Below are 9,122 nucleotides of genomic sequence, written 5' to 3' on the forward strand. Positions count from 1 at the left end.
GAACTATAATTTTGGGAAGAGCAACATCGGTCCATGGACCCATTTTGCTCCTAGATTTCCCAAAAAAAGTCGTTTAGGGCCTCAAAATGGCTCCGGAAGTTCAGGACCCGAAAAACTACTAAAAATAGCAAATTGTGCTACAATTAAGGAAACTTAAAAGCTGAAAGAAACAGTTGTGGGGGTCCAAATGGGATAGGTGGGTGGCCACCAACATCCACGTGGATCAAACTATGTCGATACCATTGCAAATAACATTCTTGATTAGCATTTATCACATGTATACCACATAAGACAACCATAGACAAAACACATGGTGAACCATCATCATCATATAAAAATGCATAATCATATTATGTATCACATAAAACATATAAGTGTTTGCAGCCCATAGCACTAAATACATATGGAATCCCCATAGCATGTTACAACAATAAAAAAAAAGGAGACCCACATGCTCCAGTCCCTATTCACCGATTGGCTGATCCCATGCCAAACGCTTTGCTCCACCTACCCATAGATCACATACTGCCTCACCAGCCATTGCCATGTGCCGCATGATTGCTCGTCAGTCTGAGGGAAGGCCTGTACACTCATCTTTGTATCGATCATCTAACTCATGCCACCCGCGCTCAATAAATCTAGTTAGGAGCACATCACATCTATGACATAGGTCAGCAAGTGGAGCATTGTCACATGAACCCTAGCGTGACGATGATGTTCCCTCATATGCAGCCCTTGGTGCTACGACTCGACCTACATATCATTTATGTATTACCAGTGCTATATCTGCATACCACATATTTTACACTCAATATCGTATACATGTGATAAAAATATTAAATGCACCATAAAAATAGCAACTTAACACTTACCAATCTAGCGCCCATGCTTGTTCAGGTGGAAGTGGTAGGTTAGGATCACCATGATAGTTCATCTTGCAATGGGGATAATGATCTATGTAAAGGGGCATCTAATCCCAGTGTGTGACAAATTTAGGTCAGAACACACACTCGAACCCCCCTCCTCCCCCTCTCAGTAGTGCTTGCCCCTAGTGGTGCATCCTTGGATCATATGGGCTCCGATGCCAGATTTTCACATGAGTTTCAACAATGAAAACACCATTTGAGCCCACCCATAGTAGGTCCCTCCCAAAACACTCTCAACTAGCATCATCTGCCCGCTAGTGATTTCATGGAACACCTGGTTGCCCGAGACTTGTAACACTATTGCGGCAACAACCCGTCTCTCTAGCTTATCTAAATCATCGGTTGGGATGTTCATTCCCTTCACACGAAAATCCCGTGGACAATGGCACTCCAAAAACTCTGTAATGTTCCTCCCACGAACAAATACTAGATGAATATCCCCCACCACCCCTAGGGGAGGAAGTATGGTAAAAAAGTAAACATCCTATAACATAAACTCCATCTCATGCCCTTGCACCACAAAGATCTCCTAGTTGGGATTCAAATAGCAATTTGCCAAATTTAGTGGAAGATTTTTAGGTGAGACTGATTAACTGAATTGAACAAAAAATTTTCGACATGAGGGAGTTAAAGAAGAGTCTACCTATACTAATTTGGGCCTTCTGAAGCCATTGGAACAATCCAGATAACCTGAAGAAGTGATCTTGAAGGATATTTTCATCCAAGGAGATTTTGGAGCTTAGGGCCACCAGGGGTTGGAGGCTGTTGTAGGAGCTACCAGTATCCATTCTCAGCAAACAAATAGTATTTCTTGACGGTAATGAACCTTATGAATCCAATGAAGGTGTTTTTAGAGGCATTTCGAGACTTCTATTGTCGAAGATGCTGAAGGGATGTTTTAGGTAGCCCAGAGCCAACCGTGGAGGAAGGCCTAGATCGGGGATGCGGTGCACATTTTGAGCAAATGAACAGTCATTTTTTGATGTCAGATATGTACTAGAGATAGTAGTAGAGGTTTCAGATACATTTGAAGCATTATGAAGGAGTTTGTGCCATTAAGAACCTCAGGGAGGCTTAGTGCACCTGCTGAAGGAATCAAGTCCAAGGGAGCCTAGATCTGCTTGCATAATCAGGACAACCATGACAGGGATGTATATGGTTTTTCTAAGCCCATTGGTTCAGTTCAGTAAGCTCTAGAGTTGAGTGTGGAGCTTGTAAAAGAATTCAAGCCATAATCCAAAAAAACCAAGTCAAGTTGATAAGAGCTCACGGAGACGTAGCCCACGAGATCGGGGTGAACTCCTTCTTAAATTTGTTGTTATATGTATTGTTTATTTGCTGCATTATATGTCTAGAGTGGGAGGTACTTGTAATCATGACAAGATGTTCAAATGCTCATTTTACATCAGATGGTATCAGAGCTAGATGCTTGATTAACAGAGCAATCTATTTGCTTGTTTGACTTGAAAGGTGTTTAAACAGTACAAAGGATTTCACTGTTTTATTATTTGTAAACTAACTATTGTTTGAGTTTGCAAAGGTGAAGGGAAAGCTACTTATAGCTAATTCTAGGCAAGGACAAGAAGGAGAAAGAGCTGAAGGAATTCTCCTTACCCCAGGGACCTCAAGGCAATCCTTGAAGCACAAGAGGTTTGATGCAAAATGGTTGTTTGAATAAGAGATTCACTGTGTAGTCATTTGGTGTAGTCATTTGATTCAGGGATTTGTTAATAGATTTTGAATTTTGTTGAAGTTCTTTTGTTCATTTTTCTAATGACAACTTCCACAAGTGAGTTTCCAAAATCATCCTCCTTCACAAGATTGTTTGAGGAAGGCTTGAAGCAAGAATTTTTCGTCATGATGAATATGGTGAGAGAAATGTATAAGGAAGAAAGGAAGAGCACTAAACTTCGAGAGCAGTTGAATTCCATAAAGGAAGAGAAGCAGTTTCTTTCTGACCAATTTCAGGAAATGGAAAGCCAACTTCATATTGAAAACATGAATCTGGAAAGGATGCATGGAGACACGGCTCCTTGTTGCCAAAGAAGCCTTAGCCAAGTATCAGCTTGAAGAGGAGGTAAACAATTCTAGTTTGTCTTCAAATTCTTATAAGAATGTTAATGTTGGTTCTTTTGAGAAACATACAAAAGGCATAGGGTCCAAGTTGATGTCCAAAATGGGATATGAAGGAAAAGGATTGGGCAAACATGCACAAGGTATTGTTGAGCCAATAATGATTGAGGAAAGGCCTAAGTATTTGGGTCTTGGCTATGGATAATCTTATGGAGAAAGTTCCAGAGAAGCCATGAAGGAAATTGAAACAGCTCCTAGAAGGAGTTTCATTTCAGGTTCTCTACCTCAAGGTTGTAAAGATTGTATTCGTGGGGAATGAAATAGTTTGAAACATACTTTGCAAGAAGAAGGTGTGCATAAGCATGCACTTTAACAAGAGAGTTTTGAAATCTCTAAAACTATTGAAGGGATTGATGGTGTTCCAAAGGAAGCTTCTTCTTCATTCGATTCACCTCCTCATGAAGGTAATGAAGGTGAAAGAGAAAGGTATAAATCTGATTTCAATCATATTTCCTTTGGTCATGTAAAGCTGGTGGATTTCCACATAAGCATTGGAAAAGAATTGTATGTTCTTTTTGTGGTTTGGTTAGCCATAGTGTCTTTTGATGTTGGAAAAGACTGTCTACATACAGGAAACTTTTGAAGGAAATGAGGCAAGAAGTCGAAGGTCTATTGAACAATGCAAATCATGCTGTCAGGAAGATGCACCTATGTTGTAGTTATTGCCATAAGCAAGGACATACTGTTGAAAGTTGTTGGACTTTGAATCCAACAATGGTTCCACGAAAGTTGAAGAAAGTGGAGAAAGAGTATGGCAAGAATGGAAAGGAATTTTCCATCATTGATATGTGTCAGGATGATCGACATGTTGATGTTAATGTGCAGTTAAAGGAAGCGCCTTTGATGTGGATTGGTAAGAAATGGTTAGTGTTCTTATCCAATTAATGTTGCATGTCTTTTTATTAAATGCATTTCTTTGCTATGGGAATGCAAGTTGTAGGATGGAAAAGTTGAGTATGAGACTCACTTTATTGTAGCAAAAATTATATTAATTTCAGATTTGAAAGTACATGTATATGTGAGCGAGGATCTTGTACTTATGATTGTACTTAAGAGAAAGTTGAAGGATGAAATGAATGCATGAGCACAGGGATGATGATTTCCTATTATTTTGAACATGTATGTGTGATTAACCTGAAGGGTTGATTACTTTGTTTTAAACATGCATGTAATGTAATATTGACTTGGAAAAGTTGGTTTGATCTCCAAGATTGTAAAAGGGAGATAATGATTAAGTGTTTCATCTTTGTAAAAGAATCATTTAAATTCTTTTTGTACATGCTTGACTTGAAGGGTCAAATGTTTGAAAGGAATGATTTTTGTCGACTTTTGATATAGTCAATCATTTGTAAGCATGATGTAAAGACTCAATGATGATTCATAGGATGTGAAAGTTGTTTCTTTTGTTGAAAGAAGAATCTATTCATCAAGTTATTTTCTTCTTTCGACATTGTCTACAAAAGATGATTTGCAGCAACAAAGTCGCCATGGTTACATTTGTGACATTTTCATGGAAGTGGCTTGGAAACGATGTTCAACTACCTTCTATAAATTCTGAATGAGTTCAAGGAAGACAGTTCTTAGCAGGAGGACAAGCACATCCCGGAAGGGAAGTGTCAAGTACCTTCGAGGTTTTGTTCAAAGGCACTAGCCATATAGGGAAAGTGTATGGAGGCTGAAAGAAGAGGGTGTTGTACTCTCATCTACTGTTCAGATCAGTATATCAGTCTTTTTGGGTCCAAAATATTCCCAATGGGGAGGAGTGATCATATATTGATCCAGGACTTTAGTGATAGCTGAAAATTCAAAGTGTTCAAAAGTGCATCGAACCTAAATGACCAAATAGACCTCGTCGTCTTGATTCCGGTGCCATGAATGGTTCGAAAAACTGACACCGTATGAAGGAGTTATCACATTTTGAAAAAGTTCAGTAAACTACAATTTTCAAGAATAATTTGATTTTTTGGAAATATTTAAAAAAAGAATATTCCTTGCAATATTCCATGGATTATTCTCCAAAATATTAGATGGAATATTCCTTTTGGGTGGACCAATCAGGAGTGGCCATGTGGTAGGCCCAAAGGCTGCCACGTGGCGCTGAATTGGCATCTCAAAATTTTTATGGGTCGACCGGGGTCGAACACGTGACCTCCCACGGGTAAGCCAGGCACCTTAACTATCTGTTGTACATTGTTCTTAACATTCTATGGCTAAATGTTATATTTAAAGTGTAACAGTCGGAGGTTTGGGGGTTAGGACTGCCAGCGGTCCCCATAACTTTGGTCACATATCCATAGAGTTAACTGTTGCAAACAAAACCACCAGCATTAACGGTCTTCTCCCTAACTGCTAGAGGTATACCCATCACATACACGCCAAATGCCAATGATTACGGTCATTTCTGGTGGTTAACCTTGGTGGAGCGCTAAAAAGGCGGTTTATACCAAATTCAACTACAGTTAAGCGCAGTTTGCCAAATTTAGTGGAAGATTTTTAGGTGAGACTAATTAACTGAACTCAAGAGGCAATTTTTAACCTAAGGGAGTGAAAGAAGAGTCTAGAGAAGTTGAAGAAGCCATCTTCAATGAGATTTTCATCTAGGGAGATTTTGGAGCTCAAGGCCACCAGGGGTTGGAGGCTGTTGTAGGAGCTACCAGTATCCATTATCAGCAAACAAACAATCATTCCTGATTGTAACGAATGTTATTAATCCAATGAAGGTGTTTCTTGAAGCATTTGGAGACTTCTAAAGGCCGAGATACTGAAGGGAAGTTTCAGGCAGCCTAGAGCCAACCGTGGAGGAAGGCCTAGATCGGGGATGCAGTGCTCGTTTTGAGCAAATGAATAGTCATTTGTTGATGTCAGATATCTGTTAGAGACAATAGCAGAGGTTTCAAAGACATTTGAAGCATTATGAAGGAGTTTGTGACATTAAGAAGCCCAGGGAAGCTCAGTGCACCTGCTGAAGGAATCAAGTCTAAGGGAGCCTGGATCTGCTTGCACAATGAGGAAAACCATGAAAGGGATGTATATGGTTTTTCTAAACCCATTGGTTCAGTTCAATAACCTATGGATTTGACTGTGGAACTTGTAAAAGAATTCAAGCCACAGTCCCAAAGAGCTAACTCAAGTTGACAAGAGCTCACGGAGACGTAGCCCACGAGATCGGGGTGAACTCCTTATTACGTTTGTTGTTATGTGTGATGTTTATTTGATGCATTATATTTCTAATATATGTGTTTAATATCAGAAGAAAAATATCATCTTAAAGCACATAAACAGTTGAAAACAAACAAACACATACACCTATTTCAAGTACATAATTCCACAATTGTCAACATAAGCTAGATCATGTTTGTTTAAGCTCTGGAGTGTAAGGTTCTTGTAAGCATGACAAGATGTTCAAACTCTCATTTTAGATCAGTCACCGTAACTGATACATGGTGTGGATGATGGATCCATATGAAAGGCACAAAATACAACAAATGAGATGAAGCAACCTACCTAAGTGCAGGATAGAAATAAAGAAACACAAACTAATGGGATATTCTATGAGCGAAATTTCTTGAGGTAGAGTGCACTGGGAGAGTTAGGAAGGTGGTGGCCTTCAAAATCCTCTAGAAAATATGCCCCCTTAACTATGTGCAAGGTTAATTGGGGGTAGACATAGCTCATGATGTCCCCATCATAATGAAAGATGGGTAAGCGGGAGGAAGACTGACTACATGATGCGGTGGCGGTACCTCGTGCATCATCCTAAGAAAGAAGGTTCGCATATGCATCATCTGAACTGGTAGACGACGAGCTAGTAGATGGAAAATCTATTGATGTTAAGACTTGGGCTTCCGATGAAGGAGGTTCAATAGAGGCATGCGTAGAAACCTTAGAAAGTTTTGCCTATGATGAACTCAAGAATGATGACAAGTAAAGGATATGGGTCGTTCCATCATCTCGACATTGGGGGGAGGGATCACAATGGTAGGATTAGAGTCCCCTTGTTCTACTACACTAGCGGTACCAGAATCCATAAGTAGAGGAGTAGACGATCGACTACGAGTGGCCTTATATTCACAAACTTCTTGAAGCCAATCATTAAATTCAATGAGACGAGGGAAACAATGGGAATAATGATCGCACAAGGCACAAGGGTGATTTTGTGTAACGTTTTGAGTTTCTTGGCTAGTACCGGTAAGGTAACTTGGACTTTAGGAATCTCTGACTCAAGGAATGTTTCATGAACTAAATGTTTGAGACGAGGAAGCTTAAGATAGTTATTGGTGGCATGCCCAACAACCTCACACATAGTACACATAGGGGGTGGATTTTGAGCTTTGGGAGCCTTATCCTTAGGTTCCTTTTTCTTGGCTTTGCCCCCCTTTCTAGATGCTTTCATAACAAGAGTGTGTTCCTGTTGAGGTGGTGATGGAAATGGAGCGGTTATAGGGGTCGTAGGGAGTAGTTGAACCAGGGTCAAAGCATGATATGGTCTTAGCTGACTAGGTAGAGTGATTGCAGGGGGATCAATGTACCACACTGGGATCCCCAAAGTCATGTTTGGGAGGACCACTGAAACCATGAGAGGGACAAACATGATTCCCAAAGGAAACGAGAAGGCTATCTATCTGGTAAGGGTAATGTCCTGACGGAACAGCTCCTCGATGTTTGAGACCTAGAGGAATGGTTCCTGGTGGGAACAAAGAGGAGGCACCCACAAAAGGAGGAGGTCTTGGGGGTGGGTCCAGATGGGATGGTACCCATGTGGTGCTGAGGAGCTGGTTTCATATCAAATATACCAGGCTACTTTTGAGAAGATCGTGACGCTTGTAACATGGAAAAACTTAAAGAGTTAGGCTAAGAAATAAGAGGGGGATGACCAGGGAAAGCACCTAATAAGGAGGAATATTTGTATAATTCAGGTACAACACCCGTCAGAGGGGTAGAGGTGCTTGTGATATATTGATGAGATAATGGACTCAGCAGAGGTCAAGGATGTCGACTCGTAGTATGTCAACTGGTTGATGGTGATGATCTTCCCTTCATAGGGGAAGCGCGTCTTGCGAAAACCATAGATGCAATGATTGACATGGCATAAGTGTAACTATGACCCAAGAGAATATTGTAATCTAGAGGGGCATCAATAACCTCAATGTCAACATGAATAGTCTTGCATGCAAGAGTCACTGGAAAATTACAGTACATGTTGAGAGGCTGGGAGGAGTGACCATCCCAAGAACGCAAAGTGATGGTGGATGGGGATAGCTTGGCTGAATTGAGTTGCTTCCAAGAAGCAATGGACTTCATGCAGGTGGATGCACCTTTGTTAATAATGCATCAGGAGATGTTGGAATTACGTACTATGACTATTATCTGGAAAGCAACGGATGGAGGTAATGGAGGATGTTCACACATGTCAATGGGGAAGATAATGAAATGATCATCCGAAGGATCTACTATGCCAAATGTAAGTAGAGCTTTCTTTTGAAATGGGCATGAGTGGAGGACTTCCACTGTTGACATAGTAGTAGGTGATTGTGCCAAGTTGTCTACTATATTTTATGTATGGGCAGCTCGGTTAGAAGCCGCATTACGGTGTAATTGTCCCTTTGGGATATTAGGAATTGTTTCAAATTTAGGTTGACGGATCTATAGCGGATCATTTGGTGTCATAAGAGGCTCAATAGATGATTTTGTTTTGGACTCAGTGGAGGACGAATTCGATAGCTTTTCATATTCATGCGACCGAGTTTTTGAGTTGACATGAGAGGTATTGACCTCATCAGAATTCATCATGAGGATCTGGTAGTCACCAGGACCAGAAGGTTAGGGAAGGTGACTGGCTTGACCTAACTGAGTTTGAGAAACAACAAATCCTTTCTGAGGGAAAGGATTTGTGAGCACTGCTGGTTGAGATGGCATAGGATTTTGAGGCGATTGTTATATGGGCATTTGACCTCTAGAAGATGGTTGGGATTCCCACATTTGGAGAATCTGGGGTAAGAGGGGACACTCATGAGTATAATGGCCACGTACACCACACCATGCAAGAGGATTTTTCGTACAAAT

This window comes from Pinus tabuliformis, chromosome 8, assembly GCF_031772625.1.
Source record: "Pinus tabuliformis cultivar Carrire ecotype Pingquan chromosome 8, CPIR1, whole genome shotgun sequence".
Taxonomy (NCBI): Eukaryota; Viridiplantae; Streptophyta; class Pinopsida; order Pinales; family Pinaceae; genus Pinus; species Pinus tabuliformis.